Here is a 21,140-nt window from a genome sequence, read left to right as displayed (position 1 = left end):
CCGACCTTCTACGCAACTGGTAACACGTCATATCTCATCTTTACTTCGGATGGGACGAATGAGTTCAAAGGCTTCAAAATCCGTGCCCGTTCGAACGGGGTAACAACTACAACAACTACGACAACAACTAGTACCACCAGCACTTGTATGACCACTCACCGTTTTATTTACGTTATGTTTACGTTGTGTCTATTATGTCGGATTTATCATTTTAACATTACAAAAAAAATGTGTAAGGTTATGTTATGTTACGTTGCTTTGCGTTACATTGCGTAACGTTACGTTACGTAACGAGGTACATTACGTTACGTTATGACATGTTATGTTAATTAGGTATCCGATGTACAGTGGCCTCAATTTAAGTTGTCTGGTGACCTCATATTATTTTTGTATGAAGGGGTTAAAGGGACTAGACACCAGACGAAACAATTGCAAGAAAATAGAAAATTGTCAAAAGCTTACTCAAATTGATATTTGATCGTTGTGTACAACACATTGAATCCTGCTTACTGATGTATCACATCGCTTACGCCACATGTATCTTTCGTAGTTTTTGCAATTTTTTTTCGAAATCGAAGTTTGCTACGTTTGTCTGCCAAGTAAAACCCAGTAATTTCAAAATTCACGTCGGCTTATGTATCTGTACTAATCACGTGACATTCACTAGCTAAATATACACAATATAAACTTGGAAAACATTTTGCGCTATTTTTCAAACGGCTAAACCAAGCTGAGCTACGACGAAATATTATTTTAATTATGTATTACCAGTCTAAACTTTCCATGCTAATCAAATAGTTCTTATGGGAATGTTAGAAAGACACGGGTTAGTTTAAATCTTTATTGCACCTTTTTGGTTATCATAAACATGTAGTTCCAGTAAATGTAATCGATATAATATGAGAGAGCACGTTCTGAAAATAGAAAAGAGTAACAATACTTATTACAATACATATATAACTATTCTTGTAATATAAGTTGTATGTAGTAAACAAAAATACACGCGTTACTTAAATATTATATTACACATGTGTCAAGTAATAGTCTTGTGGCGTTAAAATTACATACCACATACAATGACATAACAATGTACATATACAATAAACAAACATGTACTAACAGTTCACATCAATCACCTACCAAGTCTGAGGGACTGAACTCCACACTCTCAACCATTCATCTCTCAGTTGAATGCAGTCCTTGCTGGTTATAACTGAAAACCCAAAACCATGAATGCAATATTAAATGTAAAGAACAATTAGCAGATTATGCTATATTGAAGCCAATCCTCAAAAGTCTAATACCACGAAAATACATAATTCAGCCTGACAAATCTACCAAATGCATGATTACATATCCAACACGTTGCAAACACAAATAAAATAGTTAATAGATCAAATGCAACCAATACTGACCATAATGGTGTTCCTTTACTTCGACCAGATCAAATTAAAAGCTTCCACAACCTCTCAAACTTTTTCAGCAATGGAGGGAAAATCTTTGCAACAATGATAATTACAGTCACCTGACAAATTTCAAAGAAATCACTCAACCATATAACATACTGTCTAAGGGAAACAAAAACCAATAACTGGTATAAAAGTAAAATCAATCTGCATGAATTGTCTCCCTTAAACTATCAGAATTTCAACTGGGCTTCACGTGTAAAGTGATGTATTGTCGGCCTCATACTAATTCGAAATAACAATTCTATGCTTTTGTGAGGAAATACTGCGTTTGCACATTTTGCGGCCATCTGGTGTCTTGTCCCTTTAATGATAGACGAAGAGTATGCAAATATTTACTCACTAGATGTTTTGACCATGAAAGAATTTCACTTCTGATTTGAGTTTAGATAAATAACAAATATGGAACTGCTAAAACTTGATCGTTAATGTATTTTGTTCATTTATTTTGCATATTAGTTATTAGTAAGTTTTACACTTTCAAATTTTACCAACATTACATGAGGTCACCAGACATCAATTCGACACCAAGGTCAATGGCAAAATAAAAAAAAAAACATATTTGAACATCAGATACCGTAATGAAGTAATGCTACCATTTAAAATATTTGCCAACGTTATTAGCAGTGTTCGGTTGAGACTTTGTTTCTTTAAAACGCAAAATGATAAGCACTCGTTCCTGCGAATAACAAAAGTGTCAAGAGTTTGATTTCCGCCTTATACTCCCTGTCGTTTGAAACATTTTCTAACTCTCATTTAAACCGTTTTCATTCGGAACCGCATCGAAAAAGTAGTTCGTAAAATTTAAAGTAATAATTTTAATTAATTGTAGTGTCATAATGTGTATTTTTTATGTTGCAATTGATTGACTGTGAAGTGTTTAATTGCATCAATAATTAGGCTTCTCAAGAGGAAAGTCATTCAGTTCATTTGCTAAATTTAAATTACTACGCGAGTTATTAGTAAGGAATTTTGATGTAAAACATTTCTGACATAGTAAACCGTTTATATACATATATATAAGTGTTTCGATTGAATCGTATCCCTGAAGTCTTAGTCACAGCCTCGAATTATTCTAGGGAAAACAAAATAGTTTCCACTTTGTGTTTATCAACCGTTTAATGGCTATGGATAAAAAGCAAATGGCTTACAACAAAGATATTTCCATCCAAGAAGTTATGAGATTGTTAGTCACAACAATCATAAGTTAATCGGTTAGCGCTATATTTAACATAACAGTGATGACGATGATCACATTCTTGAGAGTATGTTTAAGACATTATTCTAACTAGTTTAAGTCCCTTTCAAACAGAATATTTTCTTTATTTTTTTTCTTCGAATATATGTGTAGGGCGTGTACTTGAATGTCATTGATTTCGATTTAACATCTCAAACCCCAAATGCCTTTCTACATATTCCAAAGTACCCGAATACAGTTTATTTGGACATTTCAATCCCACAAACTCGCCAACATCTACATTTTTTAAGCCAACTAATAATTGTACATATCTATTCTGAAGTATAACGCTCCCATTATGCTAAAGAATATCAAAAGAGTTACAAATTATATTACCTATTTGATTTGTGAAACTTCAAGCTCTGTAAATGAGACTTCTCTTGTCTTCCATCAGCGTCCACGAGCAGCACTACGTCAACAACATCATTAACGACCAGAACCACATCGGGCGCACCAACAACAGTCCCACCCACAACTAAAGCAGCAACGACAGCAGCACCAACAACCACAAAGAAACCTGATGGTACTAAATCAACGATTTATGTTTTATTTATTGTTCCTTTGTTAAAAGAAAGTTAGCAAATAATAGACACAAACATTAAATCATATTTATATATTTTTCAATGTTGACTTACGACACTTATGTTTAAAAAAGAACACATTATTTACATTAAATTAAAAAACAACACACCTTATTTTCGATAAATCTTGATTAATTATTACAGTCGTATATTATCTCTTATAAAACATTATATGTTTGTTTTTTGAAATGTTTCTCTTTTAAAAAAAATGCCTATAAAATTAGTGTTGTACTCTAACTCTTCTGTCACATTGTTTCCTTAATTAACATGTTGTACATATATCCATGATCCTTGTTTATTTTATACTTTAGTTCACCTCTTTCAAAGTTTGTTTTATAAGTACTACAACATCCAATATGGAACTATCTAGAAATAACAAGAACTATCTAGAAACATCAAGAACTATCTAGAAATAACAAAAACTATCTAGCAATTGCAAGTATCCTTTTCTCCTGCCAAAACTTCAATAATTTTCTGCTTAACTATTATTCAACGTTTCTGGCTTTGTTCTTTGCATGCGATAATTACCAGGTTCACACAACACACACATGTGTATCAGTCATTGGATCAGCTCAATGCGACGTCTACGTTAACACCCCACGCATGGTTAGCACACTGTCGTGAAGTATCGTTATCTTATACAGTCGAACCCCGTTGGCTCGAACAGGGATCGGAGAAAATACATCGAGCCTCGGAAAATTCGAACAAAGCGGGAATATTTACATTCATAATAAATAAATCGACCCTTTACATCTAGTTCGTGCCGACGAAGAATTCGAGCCTAGCGAGTTCGAGCCAACGGGTTTCGACTGTATAAATTTCCTGATCGAACAGCTGCTTACTATTTCAGACGCTAAGTCACCCACTGGTGCCATTGTCGGTTCTCTACTTGGAGGGGGATCGTTGTTCGTTCTTTTAGTTGGAGCTATTATAATTTATTATAGCCATCTAGAACGTTTAAAACGTAATACAGTCACACCAATAAAACTAGAAGAAGAACAAGGCGCAGATACAGAAGAAAGAAGTCTTAGACGGACGAAAACATTTTAGAAAACCAGCCTATCAATCTCCGTATTGCTCTTTTCCAAGGTTTTAGAATTTCCTTCATTCCGTTTATAGTCTTTTCTTCACTTTTGCCTTTCCGTTTCAAGTGTTATTTCTGCACTGCAGTAGATGGTTAGTCTTTAGATATGCTTTATTAGCTTTCTTTGATTTCCATAATGTATTAAATGTTACATTATAACATCTTCACCATAACTCTTTTTGATTTTTTTTTCAGATTTTCATAACTTATAAAGATTCATATTTTTTTTATTCAAATCATTATTGCAGCCGATCTACCAATCGGAGCGATAGTGGGCGGAGGTTTTGCAGCATTGCTTCTTCTGATACTCCTGGTTGTGCTCCTCATCTACTGTTGCATATGCAAGAAGAAAGAGCGACCCAGGAGTGGTTTAAGCTCATCTAAGAGCTTCATGAAGAGCATGTTCTTCAGTCGATCTTCGACAGTCCTCGACTTGCATCAAAATGGTGAAATACTTGTCATGCCAGCTCCGGTGCAGACGAATATTTTTGATCTTGATTTGCCGAATGCCAGTCACAAGGGGAACCTGCTGCCTCCTTTGCATCAACCGATAGGAACAACAGACGGGAATATAAGGAACGGACCAGCAATGACTAGGATGGTTTCAGACCTGAAGGAACCTAGCATGAAAGTTGAAACACCGATACCTAACGTTGTTTGGGACATCAACCATCCAGACATATCTAAACCGGCATTCTATTCTGAGCCTCAACACTCGGATCTTAAGAAGCCAGACTAAATGTTCCATGTTTTTTCTTCTTAAATTTATATAGTGTTAAGTGCGATACGTCGCATTGTGAGAGTTGTTAAATGCGTTATATTAAACATTCAAACTTGGACATTTTTTAGCATGTTATATATGTAAAATGTGTGTTTTGTCGTGTTCTGTTAACGAACCCTATTCTCCTATGCTGTGATAACTGCTATTTATTTATAAACTGAACTGATGACCGTCTGCTTACGATATTTTTATGTTGTTATAGATGTGTAATTTTTATTCTTTTTCTGAAGTAATTGTATTCCATTGGGTATAACAGTATTCTTCTTTCAGAATGCAACTATTGATCAGAACATCGTTGTTTATTATAAGTAATATTATTTGAAACCCTGGTGCTCGTTTCGATGAAGGACTCTATTCATCCCTTAAACAATAGTTATTTTTAATGTTTATAAAGGTCACAAATGTTAACTCATTGCCACGTTTTGCTCCGGACCAGAACAGTGTGTTCACTATTAATAATGGCTAAGTTAAATTCATTCACATAATTATGTAGCAAAGAAACGAAGCCATGATACGAAGATAATTTCAATTTACGAATAAAAATGCGCCAGTCAATTGTAACCACGCCCCCGCCCCCAGGTCAGGGAGTAAACCGGGGATAGCCGGGGAAATGAGCCGTGTTTTTACCTTCAAGATGGCCCTGCAGTGCCGGGTGAATGCGGTGGTTTGGGCCTTATCTAGGGTCGCTGGGGTGCGGGGTCATTTGACGGGGATTTTACCAGCAGTTCGTCCGCAGGAAGGGGTTTTACCCGGGCTTGGCTGGACCTAAAGTCAAAGTCCCCGCTACTCCCCGGACCTTGAGGGGGTGGGGCAGGGTTTACAATTGACCAGTGCATAACAAGTAAGAGCATTATTATTGAAACGGTCTCCTGGATCAATATTTACGAAAATTCTTAGTTCTGAGTCTGGACTCAAAATCAGAAAATATGTTTTGTATATGACAGATTTATTTTTTATTACATTTCTTTTATAAAAAAATATATGAATAATAGTGAACCTTTCGAATGGAAATGTAGTATTAAAGTTCACCATCATGAACAAAATTGATTGTCTCGTATTTAACCAAAACGTTTGGAAGACACTGCAATATAACGTTGATATACATTTTATTTCCTATTGACTTCCACGATAATCATACCATTTGTTTTCATTGTCTGTTCTTTTACAGTTTTTATCAGTTTTGTTTATTTATGTTTTATGTTCCAGGCTTTATTGTTAAAAAATGCTTGTAAAACGACGCTTATAATTTATGCGTGTGAAAAACCATGCTTCGAAAATTATAATAATTGATTGATATTGCTAATAAACTTTTCAATAAAACAGTTATTATTGAATATGTATTTTAATCACAATGATTACAACTCGCAACTTCTTCTAAGCGTAATTTTGGCGATTTTCTACTCAGTTGCTGTACTGCGATTGTCTGCGTAACCTTTTCATCTTAATACAAGACACAAGGAAATATCGCCCCTGTCTTTCAGTCACCTGCAATGGCACAGCGATGATTTTGGAAATGATAATATACGCTCGTACTTACGTCAAAACACCGGTGTCCATATGTGATAGGTTAGGGTCGAAGAATCGTCACACAAGTTTTTTTAAAATCAAGCTTAAGACAAGATTTCTATGAATTACATACAACCTTCTCTGTGCTCCTGTTCATCAAGACGATCCTAGCTTTGTCAACGTCCGACAGTTTCATGCTGCAGTTGATAAATATGCTAGTGAGAATGACCAATAAACCCTCATCTATTTTAGTCGAAAAGGGAGCATAAATTATTATAATTATAAATGGCACGGTTATGTGCCATGCAAGCATGTTACCAAAATCGCTTGAAACAGGCGTACCAGGTTTCGTTTCAGTATCATGAAAGGCTTTGATGATGTGGCGTAGGTTAAATTTACGCACATAATGACGCCGCCGACGGCAAGTATAATGTCATAACTAAGTTGGTGCATATGGAAATATTGATCAATTGCAAGACACCCATTTGCTTAAATTGCCCTTAGAACGGTTTGTATTGTTTCAAGTATCAGTCCCCTTTGAGTCAGTGTTGGTATCAGAACGCCTTTGCCACACCGAACCACTTTTGTACAGTAAACGGCACTTAAGAACAATCTAGGCTTATTTAGAAATGAAAAATGTAGTCAGACAAATTAAATATAACAATATCGAGTTGATTTCTGATGGTGCACATACAGCGATGCTCTTACGCGAACCAGATCTTTATCGTGCTAGGAGGTTTAATAAATGCGGACCTTGTATTGGAAACTGTTGGCCTAAGATAATACAACGTTATTAATGCTCGAAAAAAACAACAACATAAAGTCTGAATGATGCACTCTTAAGTCCGTTTACTCTACATAAACTCTTACTGGTAACCTTTGTGGTTAATGGAAGACAGAGCCCATTATTGGCACTGGTACCCTTTTGCAGCGGTCAAAAGACAGAGACTCTTACTAGCACTGAAACCTCTTTGCAGCGGCCAGAAAACAGAGTCCCTTACTAGCACTGGAACCCCTTTGCAGCGGTAAGCAGACATAGCCCCTTACTTGCACTGGTACCCCTTTTTCAGCGGTCAGCAGACAGAGCCCCTTACTAGCACTGTACACCTTTTCCAGCGGTCAGCAGACAGAGCCCCTTAATAGCACGGTACCCCGTTGAAGCGGTCAAAAAACAGAGCCCCCTTACCAGCACTAATAACACTTTGCAGCGGTCAGAAGACAGAGCCCCACACTAGCACTGGTACCCCTTTGCAACGGTCAGCAAACAGAGCCCCTTACTAGCACTGATACCCCTTTGCAGCGGTAAGCAGACATAGCCCCTTACCAGCACTGGTACCCCTTTTCCAGCGGTCAGCAGACAGAGCCCCTTACTAGCACAGTACACCTTTTCCAGCGGTCAGCAGACAGAGCCCCTTACTAGCACGGTACCCCGTTGAATCGGTCAGAAAACAGAGTCCCTTACTAGCACTGATACCCCTTTGAAGCGGTCAGCAAACAGAGCCCCTTACTAGCACTGGTATCCCCTTGCAACGGTAAGCAGACATAGCCCCTTACTAGCACTGGTACCCCTTTGGAACGGTCAGCAAACAGAGTCCCTTACTAGCACTGGTATCCATTTGCAGCAGTCAGCAGACATAGCCCCTTAGTAGCACTGGTATCCATTTGCAACGGTCAGCAAACAGAGCCTCTTACTAGCACTGGTATCCATTTGCAGCGGTCAGCAAACAGAGCCCCTTACTAGCATTGGTACCCCTTTGCAACGGTCAGAATACAGAGCCCCTTAGTAGCACTGAAACCCCTATGCAGCGGACAGTACATAGAGCTCCTTACTAGCACTGGTACCCCTTTGCAACGGTCAGCAAACAGAGCCCCTTACTAGCACTGATACCCCTTTGCAACGGTCAACAAACAGAGCCCCTTACTAGCACTGGTATCCCTTTGCAACGGTCAGCAGACATAGCCCCTTACTAGCACTGGTACCCCTTTACAACAGTCAGCAAACAGAGCCCCTTACTAGCACTGGTATCCATTTGCAACAATCAGTAAACAGAGCCCCTTACAAGCACTGGTTCCCCTTTGCAACGGTCAGCAAACAGAGCCCTTACTAGCACTGGTATCCATTTGCAACGGTCAGCAAACAGAGCCCCTTACTAGCACTGGTATCCATTTGCAGCGGTCAGCAAACATAGGCCCTTACAAGCAGTGGTATCCACTTGCAACGGTCAGAAAACAGAGCCCCTTACTAACACTGGTATCCATTTTCAACGGTCAGCAAACAGAGCCCCTTACTAACACTGGTATCCATTTGCAACGGTCAGCAAACAGAAACCTTACTAGCACTGGTATCCATTTGCAACGGTCAGCAAACAGAACCCCTTACTAGCACTGGTATCCATTTGCAGCGGTCAGCAAACATAGGCCCTTACTAGCACTGGTATCCACTTGCAAAGGTCAGAAAACAAAGCCCCTTACTAACACTGGTATCCATTTTCAACGGTCAGCAATCAGAACCCCTTACTAACACTGGTAACCATTTTCAACGGTCAGAAAACAGAGCCCCTTACTAACACTGGTATCCATTTTCAACGGTCAGCAAACAGAGCCCCTTACTAGCACTGGTATCCATTTGCAACTGTCAGCAAACAGAGCCCTTACTAGCACTGGTATCCATTTGCAACGGTCAGCAAACAGAGCCCCTTACTAGCACTGGTATCCATTTGCAACAATCAGTAAACAGAGCCCCTTACAAGCACTGGTTCCCCTTTGCAACTGTCAGCAAACAGAGCCCTTACTAGCACTGGTAACCATTTGCAACGGTCAGCAAACAGAGCCCCTTACTAGCACTGGTATCCATTTGCAGTGGTCAGCAAACATAGGCCCTTACTAGCACTGGAATCCATTTGCAACGGTCAGCAAACATAGGCCCTTACTAACACTGGTATCCATTTGCAGCGGTCAGAAAACATAGCCCCTTACTAGCACTGGTATCCATTTGCAGCGGTCAGAAAACATAGCCCCTTACTAGCACTGGTACCCATTTGCAACAATCAGTAAACAGAGCCCCTTACAAGCACTGGTTCCCCTTTGCAACTGTCAGCAAACAGAGCCCTTACTAGCACTGGTAACCATTTGCAACGGTCAGCAAACAGAGCCCCTTACTAGCACTGGTATCCATTTGCAGTGGTCAGCAAACATAGGCCCTTACTAGCACTGGAATCCATTTGCAACGGTCAGCAAACATAGGCCCTTACTAACACTGGTATCCATTTGCAGCGGTCAGAAAACATAGCCCCTTACTAGCACTGGTATCCATTTGCAGCGGTCAGAACACATAGCCCCTTACTAGCACTGGTACCCATTTGCAACGGTCAGAAAACAGAGCCCCTTACTAACACTGGTATTCATTTTCAACGGTCAGCAAACAGAGCCCCTTACTAACACTGGTATCCATTTGCAACGGTCAGCAAACAGAGCCCCTTACTAACACTGGTATCCATTTGCAACGGTCAGCAAACAGAGCCCCTTACTAACACTGGTACCCATTTTCAACGGTCAGCAAACAGAGCCCCTTACTAACACTGGTATCCATTTGCAGCGGTCAGCAAACATAGGCCCTTACTAGCACTGGTACCAATTTTCAACGGTCAGCAAACAGAGCCCCTTACTAGCACTGGTATCCATTTTCAACGGTCAGCAAACAGAGTCCCTTACTAGCACTGGAATCCATTTGCAACGGTCAGAAAACATAGCCCCTTACTAACACTGGTATCCATTTGCAACGGTCAGAAAACAGAGCCCCTTACTAACACTGGTATCCATTTTCAACGGTCAGCAAACAGAGCCTCTTACTAACACTGGTATCCATTTGCAACGGTCAGCAAACAGAGCCCCTTACTAACACTGGTACCCATTTGCAACGGTCAGCAAACAGAGCCCCTTACTAACACTGGTACCCATTTGCAACGGTCTAAAAAACAGAGCCCCTTACTAACACTGGTACCCATTTGCAACGGTCAGGAAACAGAGCCCCTTACTAACACTGGTATCCATTTTCAACGGTCAGCAAACAGAGCCCCTTACTAACACTGGTATCCATTTGCAGCGGACAGCAAACATAGGCCCTTACTAACACTGGAATCCATTTGCAGCGGTCACCAAACAGAGTACCTTACTAGCACTGGTATCCATTTGCAGCGGTCAGCAAACATAGGCCCTTACTAACACTGGAATCCATTTTCAACGGTCAGCAAACAGAGCCCCTTACTAGCACTGGTACCCATTTGCAACGGTCAGAAAACAGAGCCCCTTACTAACACTGGTATCCATTTTCAACGATCAAAAAACAGAGCCCCTTACTATCACTGGTATCCATTTTCAACGGTCAGGAAACATAGCCCCTTATTAACACTGGTAACACTATGCAACGGTCAGGAAACATAGCCCCTTACTAGCACTGGTACCCCTATGCAACGGTCAGCAAACAGAGCCCCTTACTAGCACTGGTACCCTTTTGCAACGGTCAGCAAACAGAGCCCTTTACTAGCACTGGTACCCCTATGCAACGGTCAGCAAACAGAGCCCCTTACTAGCACTGGTACCCCTATGCAACGGTCAGCAAACAGAGCCCCTTACTAGCACTGGTACCCCTATGCAACGGTCAGCAAACAGAGCCCCTTACTAACACTGGTACCACTATGCAACGGTCAGCAAACATAGCCCCTTACTAACACTGGTACCACTATGCAACGGTCAGCAAACATAGCCCCTTACTAGCACTGGTACCCCTATGCAACGGTCAGCAAACAGAGCCCCTTACTAGCACTGGTATCTAATTTCAACGGTCAGCAAACAGAGCCCCTTACTAGCACTGGTACCCCTATGCAACGGTCAGCAAACAGAGCCCCTTACTAGCACTGGTACCCATTTGCAACGGTCAGAAAACAGAGCCCCTTACTAACACTGGTATCCATTTTCAACGGTCAGCAAATATAGCCCCTTACTAGCACTGGTACCATTTTGCAACGGTCAGAAGACAGAGCCCCTTGCTAACACTGGTACCACTATGCAACGGTCAGCAAACATAGCCCCTTACTAGCACTAGTACCCCTATGTAACGGTCAGCAAACAGAGCCCCTTACTAGCACTGGTATCTAATTTCAACGGTCAGCAAACAGAGCCCCTTACTAGCACTGGTACCCCTATGCAACGGTCAGCAAACATAGCCCCTTACTAGCAATGGTACCCCTATGCAACGGTCAGAAAACAGAGCCCCTTACTAGCACTGGTATCCATTTTCAACGGTCAGCAAACAGAGCCCCTTACTAGCACTGGTACCCATTTGCAACGGTCAGAAAACAGAGCCCCTTACTAACACTGGTATCCATTTGCAGCGGTCAGCAAACATAGGCCCTTACTAACATTGGAATCCATTTGCAGCGGTCACCAAACAGAGTACCTTACTAGCACTGGTATCCATTTGCAGCGGTCAGCAAACATAGGCCCTTACTAGCACTGGAATCCCTTTGCAACGGTCAGCAAACAGAGCCCCACACTAGCACTGGTACCCATTTGCAACGGTCAGAAAACAGAGCCCCTTACTAACACTGGTATCCATTTGCAACGGTCAGCAGACATAGCCCCTTACTAGCACTGGTACCCATTTGCAACGGTCAGAAAACAGAGCCCCTTACTAACACTGGTTTCCATTTTCAACGGTCAAAAAACAGAGCCCCTTACTAACACTGGTATCCATTTTCAACGGTCAGCAAACATAGCCCCTTATTAACACTGGTACCACTATGCAACGGTCAGGAAACATAGCCCCTTACTAGCACTGGTACCCCTATGCAACGGTCAGCAAACAGAGCCCCTTACTAGCACTGGTACCCTTTTTCAACGGTCCGCAAACAGAGCCCCTTACTAGCACTGGTACCCCTATGCAACGGTCAGCAAACAGAGCCCCTTACTAGCATTGGTACCCGTATGCAACGGTCAGCAGACAGAGCCCCTTACTAGCACTGGTACACCTATGCAACGGTCAGCAAACAGAGCCCCTTACTAACACTGGTACCACTATGCAACGGTCAGCAAACATAACCCTTACTAACACTGGTACCACTATGCAACGGTCAGCAAACATAGCCCCTTACTAGCACTGGTACCCCTATGCAACGGTCAGCAAACAGAGCCCCTTACTTGCACTGGTATCTAATTTCAACGGTCAGCAAACAGAGCCCCTTACTAGCACTGGTACCCCTATGCAACGGTCAGCAAACAGAGCCCCTTACTAGCACTGGTACCCATTTGCAACGGTCAGAAAACAGAGCCCCTTACTAACACTGGTATCCATTTTCAACGGTCAGCAAACATAGCCCCTTACTAGCACTGGTACCACTTTGCAACGGTCAGAAGACAGAGCCCCTTGCTAACACTGGTACCACTATGCAACGGTCAGCAAAAATAGCCCCTTAATAGCACTAGTACCCCTATGCAACGGTCAGCAAACAGAGCCCCTTACTAGCACTGGTACCCCTATGCAACGGTCAGCAAACATAGCCCCTTACTAGCACTGGTACCCCTATGCAACGGTCAGCAAACAGAGCCCCTTACTAGCACTGGTATCCATTTTCAACGGTCAGCAAACAGAGCCCCTTACTAGCACTGGTACCCATTTGCAACGGTCAGAAAACAGAGGCCCTTACTAACACTGGTATCCATTTTCAACGGTAGCAAACAGAGCCCCTTACTAACACTGGTATCCATTTTCAACGGTCAGCAAACAGAGCCCATACTAACACTGGTATCCATTTTCAACGGTCAGAAAACAGAGCCCCTTACTAACACTGGTATCCATTTTCAACGGTCAGCAAACAGAGCCCCTTACTAGCACTGGTACCACTTTGCAACGGTCAGCAAACAGAGCCCCTTACTAGCACTGTTACCCCTTTGCAACGGTCAGCAAACAGAACCCCTTACTAGCACTGGTAACCATTTGCAACGGTCAGAAAACAGAGCCCCTTACTAACACTGGTATCCATTTTCAACGGTCAAAAAACAGAGCCCCTTACTATCACTGGTACCCTTTTGCAACGGTCAGAAAAACAGAGCTCCTTACTAGCACTGGTACCCCTATGCAACGGTCAGCAAACAGAGCCCCTTACTAACACTGGTACCACTATGCAACGGTCAGCAAACATAGCCCCTTGCTAACACTGGTACCACTATGCAACGGTCAGCAAACAGAGCCCCTTACTAGCACTGGTACCCCTATGCAACGGTCAGCAAACAGAGCCCCTTACTAGCACTGGTACCCCTATGCAACGGTCAGCAAACAGAGCCCCTTACTAACACTGGTACCACTATGCAACGGTCAGCAAACATAGCCCCTTACTAACACTGGTATCACTATGCAACGGTCAGCAAACATAGCCCCTTACTAGCACTGGTACCCCTATGCAACGGTTAGCAAACAGAGCCCCTTACTAGCACTGGTATCTAATTTCAACGGTCAGCAAACAGAGCCCCTTACTAGCACTGGTACCCCTATGCAACGGTCAGCAAACAGAGCCCCTTACTAGCACTGGTACCCATTTGCAACGGTCAGAAAACAGAGCCCCTTACTAACACTGGTATCCATTTTCAACGGTCAGCAAACAGAGCCCCTTACTAGCACTGGTACCACTTTGCAACGGTCAGAAGACAGAGCCCCTTGCTAACACTGGTACCACTATGCAACGGTCAGCAAACATAGCCCCTTACTAGCACTAGTACCCCTATGCAACGGTCAGCAAACAGAGCCCCTTACTAGCACTGGTATCTAATTTCAACGGTCAGCAAACAGAGCCCCTTACTAGCACTGGTACCCCTATGCAACGGTCAGCAAACATACCCCCTTACTAGCACTGGTACCCCTATGCAACGGTCAGAAAACAGAGCCCCTTACTAGCACTGGTATCCATTTTCAACGGTCAGCAAACATAGCCCCTTACTAGCACTGGTACCCATTTGCAACGGTCAGAAAACAGAGCCCCTTACTAACACTGGTATCCATTTGCAGCGGTCAGCAAACATAGGCCCTTACTAACACTGGAATCCATTTGCAGCGGTCACCAAACAGAGTACCTTACTAGCACTGGTATCCATTTGCAGCGGTCAGCAAACATAGGCCCTTACTAGCACTGGAATCCCTTTGCAACGGTCAGCAAACAGAGCCCCACACTAGCTCTGGTACCCATTTGCAACGGTCAGAAAACAGAGCCCCTTACTAACACTGGTATCCATTTTCAACGGTCAGCAAACAGAGCCCCTTACTAGCACTGGTACCCATTTGCATCGGTCAGAAAACAGAGCCCCTTACTAACACTGGTTTCCATTTTCAACGGTCAAAAAAAAAAGCCCCTTACTATCACTGGTATCCATTTTCAACGGTCAGCAAACATAGCCCCTTATTAACACTGGTACCACTATGCAACGGTCAGGAAACATAGCCCCTTACTAGCACTGTTACCCCTATGCAACGGTCAGCAAACAGAGCCCCTTACTAGCACTGGTACCCTTTTTCAACGGTCAGCAAACAGAGCCCCTTACTAGCACTGGTACCCCTATGCAACGGTCAGCAAACAGAGCCCCTTACTAGCGCTGGTACCCCTATGCAACGGTCAGCAAACAGAGCCCCTTACTAGCACTGGTACCACTATGCAACGGTCAGCAAACAGAGCCCCTTACTAACACTGGTACCACTATGCAACGGTCAGCAAACATAGCCCCTTACTAACACTGGTACCACTATGCAACGGTCAGAAAACATAGCCCCTTACTAGCACTGGTACCCCTATGCAACGGTCAGCAAACAGAGCCCCTTACTAGCACTGGTATCTAATTTCAACGGTCAGCAAACAGAGCCCCTTACTAGCACTGGTACCCCTATGCAACGGTCAGCAAACAGAGCCCCTTACTAGCACTGGTACCCATTTGCAACGGTCAGAAAACAGAGCCCCTTACTAACACTGGTATCCATTTTCAACGGTCAGCAAACATAGCCCCTTACTAGCACTGGTACCACTTTGCAACGGTCAGAAGACAGAGCCCCTTGCTAACACTGGTACCACTATGCAACGGTCAGCAAACATAGCCCCTTACTAGCACTAGTACCCCTATGCAACGGTCAGCAAACAGAGCCCATTACTAGCACTGGTATCTAATTTCAACGGTCAGCAAACAGAGCCCCTTACTAGCACTGGTACCCCTATGCAACGGTCAGCAAACATAGCCCCTTACTAGCACTGGTACCCCTATGCAACGGTCAGAAAACAGAGCCCCTTACTAGCACTGGTATCCATTTGCAGCGGTCAGCAAACATAGGCCCTTACTAGCACTGGTACCCATTTGCAACGGTCAGAAAACAGAGCCCCTTACTTACACTGGTATCCATTTTCAACGTTCAGCAAACAGAGCCCCTTACTAACACTGGTATCCATTTTCAACGGTCAGCAAACAGAGCCCCTTACTAACACTGGTATCCATTTTCAACGGTCAGAAAACAGAGCCCCTTACTAACACTGGTATCCATTTTCAACGGTCAGCAAACAGAGCCACTTACTAGCACTGGTACCACTTTGCAACGGTCAGCAAACAGAGCCCCTTTCTAGCACTGGTACCCTTTGCAACGGTCAGCAAACAGAACCCCTTACTAGCACTGGTAACCATTTGCAACGGTCAGAAAAAAGAGCCCCTTACTAACACGGGTACCACTTTGCAACGGTCAGAAGACAGAGCCCCTTACTAACACTAGTATCCATTTTGAACGGTCAGCAAACAGAGCCCCTTACTAGCACTTGTACCACTTTGCAACTGTCAGCAAACAGAGTCCCTTGCTAGCACTGGTACCGTTTTGAAACGGTCAGCAAACAGATCCCCTTACTAGCACTGGTATCTATTTGCAACGGTAAGCAGACATAGCCCCTTACTAGCACTGGTACCCCTATGGAACGGTCAGCAAACAGAGCCCCTTACTAGCACTGGTATCCCTTTGCAACGGTCAGCAAACAGAGTCCCTTACTAGCACTGGAACCCTTTTGCAACGGTTAGCAGACATAGCCCCTTACTAGCACTGGTACACCTATGCAACGGTCAGCAAACAGAGCCCCTTACTAGCACTGGTATCCCTTTGCAACGGTCAGCAAACAGAGTCCCTTACTAGCACTGGTACCCCTATGCAACGGTCAGCAAACAGAGTCCCTTACTAGCAAACAACCTCTATGACTGAGTGAGAGTTGCCATACCCTTACAATGAAACAACATGGCTTTGTGAGAGAATCACCAATGTTACTAAAATACACTTACTTTACAGGTGCACCTGTATGTTATCAAGCTGTGCAATTCTTTATTCATACGTTCTGTTCTATATATATTTTAAAACTTTAAAATGGAGGTGCACCTCTTACATAAATACAACTGCACCTCTATATTTAAGATGGAGGTGCACATCTTTAATATACAACTGCACCTATATGTTTAGACCGTCATGCATTTTCTTAGACCTGCACCTTAAAAAATTAGGTGCAACTCCATTTTTTCAATTTGCATCGCCGTTTAGTAATTTTTCACCCAAATGGTAAGTCAAACTGTACCGGCTTGCTCACACTCAATTTCATGGTCAAGTTTGTTATAAAATTGCCATTGTGTCCAAATTTCTGCTTGTTAATAAGTAAAAAAGTCTAAATGAGATGCCTAAAGAAGTTTGTGTTGTTGACAGTAAATACTGTAAACACTCTCTGCGATTCACTCAAATCTGCATGCGATAATGCACCTGTCAATTGTACACCACCCCCAAATCCCCGCCTTGTGGGGGCGAACAGATGGTAAGATCCCTGCCAAATGCCCCTGCACCCCAGGGAACCTAGGTAAGGCCCATTACCCGTTATATTTAAAGCGAAGACAAAACCACCGCATTCACCCGGCACTGAGGGCCACCTGAAAGGTAAACACACGGCCCATTTCCCCGTCTATCCCCTGTATACCCCCGGACCTGGGGGGCCGTGGTTACAATTGACTGGTGCATAAGACCACAGCTTCTCGATAAATCTTAAGCGTAACGGACTTAAAAAGCTTGAACCTGTTATAAAATATTTCCATAAATTGGGGCAAAGAAACATGACATAGAAAATAAAAAAGTCATGTACATACAGTGTACTAATGCTCAAAAGCAATATGTTTGGTCATAAAGAAGTTGTGTTACTATAGTTTAGATTTCAGTGTAAATCACTTGTAAATGGGATATGTAAGATTAGCACAAATTACAGATTTTTTTTTGTATTTCAAAATGCATCCATGCCACCTGGTTTTCGACATTACTGCTGTGGACAGATTTTCAGCAATGCAGGTATTGCCATGTTATGTATTACTGGAGGCAATAAGTTTGGAAATAAACCAGACTTTTGTCAAGGTTTCCCTGAAATAAATTGCCAGTATGTTTCTTGCTCTTTGATATTAACATTCGCTTGTTATGACATCATGATCAGTGTTTATTTCAATATCTCATTGATGAACTGTTTCTTTCCGAATTGAATTTCTTTCATGCCGTTTTTGTTGCGGCTTTGAGATAATATCATTTTCTAAAAAAACTGCTGACCTTCATTGGTCTTTGGACTGTATTGTGCATCTATTCGCACATTTTGTTTGCTCTTTTAAGCAAATATTGCATTAATTGCAAAACAAGTATCACAACTTACTACACATGATGCAGAATTATGTTTCATTTAGTGTGCATATGATTTTTAGCTTATGAACATGAAAAACATCTACTTAAACAATCACAGCAACACAATGAGATCCCTATCTAAAGAAATATTGCTACTTTTCATTCATTCATACTGTCAATCATTCATGAATATATTCATTTACTTGAAGTTAATACATTGAAAAAATGTGCATCTCAACTCTGATGGCAAAAGCAATAAAAAGTGAGTAGGGGGATTGAGATAAGTACCTTTTCCCTTTATGCATTAATGAAAAAACCTAAATACACTCAAAATGCCTTAAAGGGTACACCAGATTGGCACCAAAAATATTATTTTCTGTAGCGAATCTCGGTACAATTGTTTCATAAAATTTGATCAAAATGTTCAATCTGTGAGAGTGCAGCTTTAATAAATTAAAACACTAATTTATTGTTTATTTAATATAGCCATCCTGGTTGCTGAAGCAACAGAGGTATTTTCAAGGACAAGAACCAATGCTGATCAAAACATGGTCTAGTGATGGAATTCCTTGGCAAGGATTTTTTAGAAAGGAATATTGTCTGGAAGTAAGAAAGATTTCTAAGAAAGTCTGGTTTAAAGGCTTTTAAAATGCATCTGGGTACTCGATTAGTAAAGATTAACCGTTGAGTTGTTAAAAAAAGTTATTGCAAATCGTCCAAAAGACTATATATTTAATATTTTTTGTTATAAATGTTTTGGAATTAATGAACTTTTCTGCACATTTTTTCTCATTAATGCACCAGTCAGCTGTAACCTTGACCCTAAACCGGGGATAGCCGGGGAAAAGGGCTGTGTTTTTACCATTCAGGTGTCACTGCAGTGCCGGGTGAATGCGGTGGTTTTGTCTTGGTGGAAAATATAGCAGTGCGGGGGGCATTTGGTGGGTATTTTAACATAATTTCTTCCCTGCAGGGCGGGGATTTTACCTTGGGTTGGCTGGACTGAAAGTCAAAGTCCCCGCTATTCCCCGGGCTTGAGTGGACTGGTGTTTACAATTGACTGGAGCATAATTCCTACATAAAAGGTTATGTATGTCTCAAATGAGTGTTTACAGGCATTTTTCATACTTTTACAGTTCTGTAGAAGAAGATAGTCTTATTCTGTGTCAAACACTGATTTTGTGTCTTGCTTGCAGAATATGATGTGCCAATAAGCTCCAGTTTGCTGCGGCTTTTCGCCCATGACAGTGGTCCTGCAATCTAGATCCAGGAGTTGCAGCTCTGAATCTAATATTTCAGAATGAAGATGTAAGTTAACTTTGTAGTACTTGTTTGTGTGTAAATGATTTCAAAGGGTGGGATTTATACTAATCAGGTGTAAATAAGCAACTTATAGACACTGGTTAAGCGCTGTAATCTTAATTTCAAGGCAAATCTAGCCTTCAAAACAAATACTTTAAGCATTTTTTTTAAACTTAGCATAATTATGCTATCACTGCATTTTCTACATCATGTAGCCATCTCATACATGAAAACACTAGCAGTTGTCATGAATCTTTCAGTTTTGGTGTTTTTTTACCATTTCCTTTGCTGCGCCATTTGTCCCTGGAAGCATTTCAGTTTGGCTCTATGTCATTTTTTATATAAACGCTAAGCTGATAAAGTGGAAAAATCTTATTTTGCTTTGAAAAAATCTTAATAGAGTAGGCAGGCCATTTTTATGGTGCTGTCTTATATATAAATATATATAAACTTGGTCAGATTAATCCAATGCATGAGGAAATAATGGCTCTTTAAAAGTTTGCGGCTTACCGATTGATGGAAATGGCTATTTCTGCTTTTTATGAAAACACCACTGGTGCTTATACTCATTCTAAAAGTGTTTAATATATCATTGCCAAACTTTCAGTATGTGTTGCATACAGCCTGAAAGTGAACTATAGGAGTTTTGAAGTCTGTTTTTGCAAAAATATTATATGAAAATACTGTTTTGAAGAGATACATTGTAAGCTTGGTTAGTGTCTATATGAAACATATAGTTAGAATAACTGTGGTCTTAGGCCATATTTACATATTTTTAACAACGGTGACTTCATTTGTTAGTGTGATAGTCTCTTCATCTGCGTCAATGTAAACAAATTGACCCTTCTTAAGTTGATTATATTCTGAGTTTAAAATAGGTGTTTATCTGTTTCAGATCGGAATTCATCACTATAGTACCGTATTCACCAGTAAGGTTTTATCCAGGATACCAGAGTGGCATCTGGGATTGATCTCTTCAGTAAGTTGGATTCACCAGTAACGTTTTATCCAGGATACCAGAGTGGCATCAGGATTTGAACACTTCAGTACTGTATTCACCAGTAACATTTCATCCAGGATACCAGAGTTGGCATATGGGACGATCACTTCAGTACCCTATACCAGAGTGCATTATGTATCTTGGATCAATAACTTCAGTACTGTAATCATCATGAACAATTGAAATAAGAGACAAGAATTGCATAAGTATCAAATGTGTCAATTTTCTTGGAGAGTATTCCCCTATCAATAGATCAATACATCATACTAGTTTATTACAGTCATCTTGTCAGTAGGCTGCTAAACTCTTGCTGGGGGGGAGTGGGAGCAATTTACTATGTCTAAAATACAGTGACATTGTTAAAATTAAAACAAAGCCCAATATGTTCTGAACAATTAAGTGTATTGGCAAAGTATATACTTTTTGTAGTTTTAAACTGAATGAGCTTATGAATGAGCTAATGTAAGCATAATTATAGTACATTT

General features: G+C 41.5%; 1 protein-coding gene across 1 annotated transcript in view; it reads left to right on the top strand.

Moving 5' to 3' along the window:
- Positions 1 to 17: 17 nt before the first annotated feature.
- LOC128227033 (uncharacterized) overlaps positions 18 to 21,140 on the top strand; it is a 30,162-nt gene continuing 9,039 nt past the window's right edge. Inside the window, exons 1-2 of the mRNA XM_052937207.1 lie at positions 18 to 145; positions 3,098 to 3,226. The gene's annotated coding sequence lies outside the window, so the exon portion shown is untranslated. The remainder of the gene's footprint in view (positions 146 to 3,097; positions 3,227 to 21,140) is intronic.

The sequence above is a fragment of the Mya arenaria genome, chromosome 3 (assembly GCF_026914265.1).
Source record: "Mya arenaria isolate MELC-2E11 chromosome 3, ASM2691426v1".
Lineage (NCBI taxonomy): Eukaryota > Metazoa > Mollusca > Bivalvia > Myida > Myidae > Mya > Mya arenaria.
Note: the sequence above shows the minus strand (reverse complement) of the source record. Positions and strands in the feature narration are given on the sequence as shown.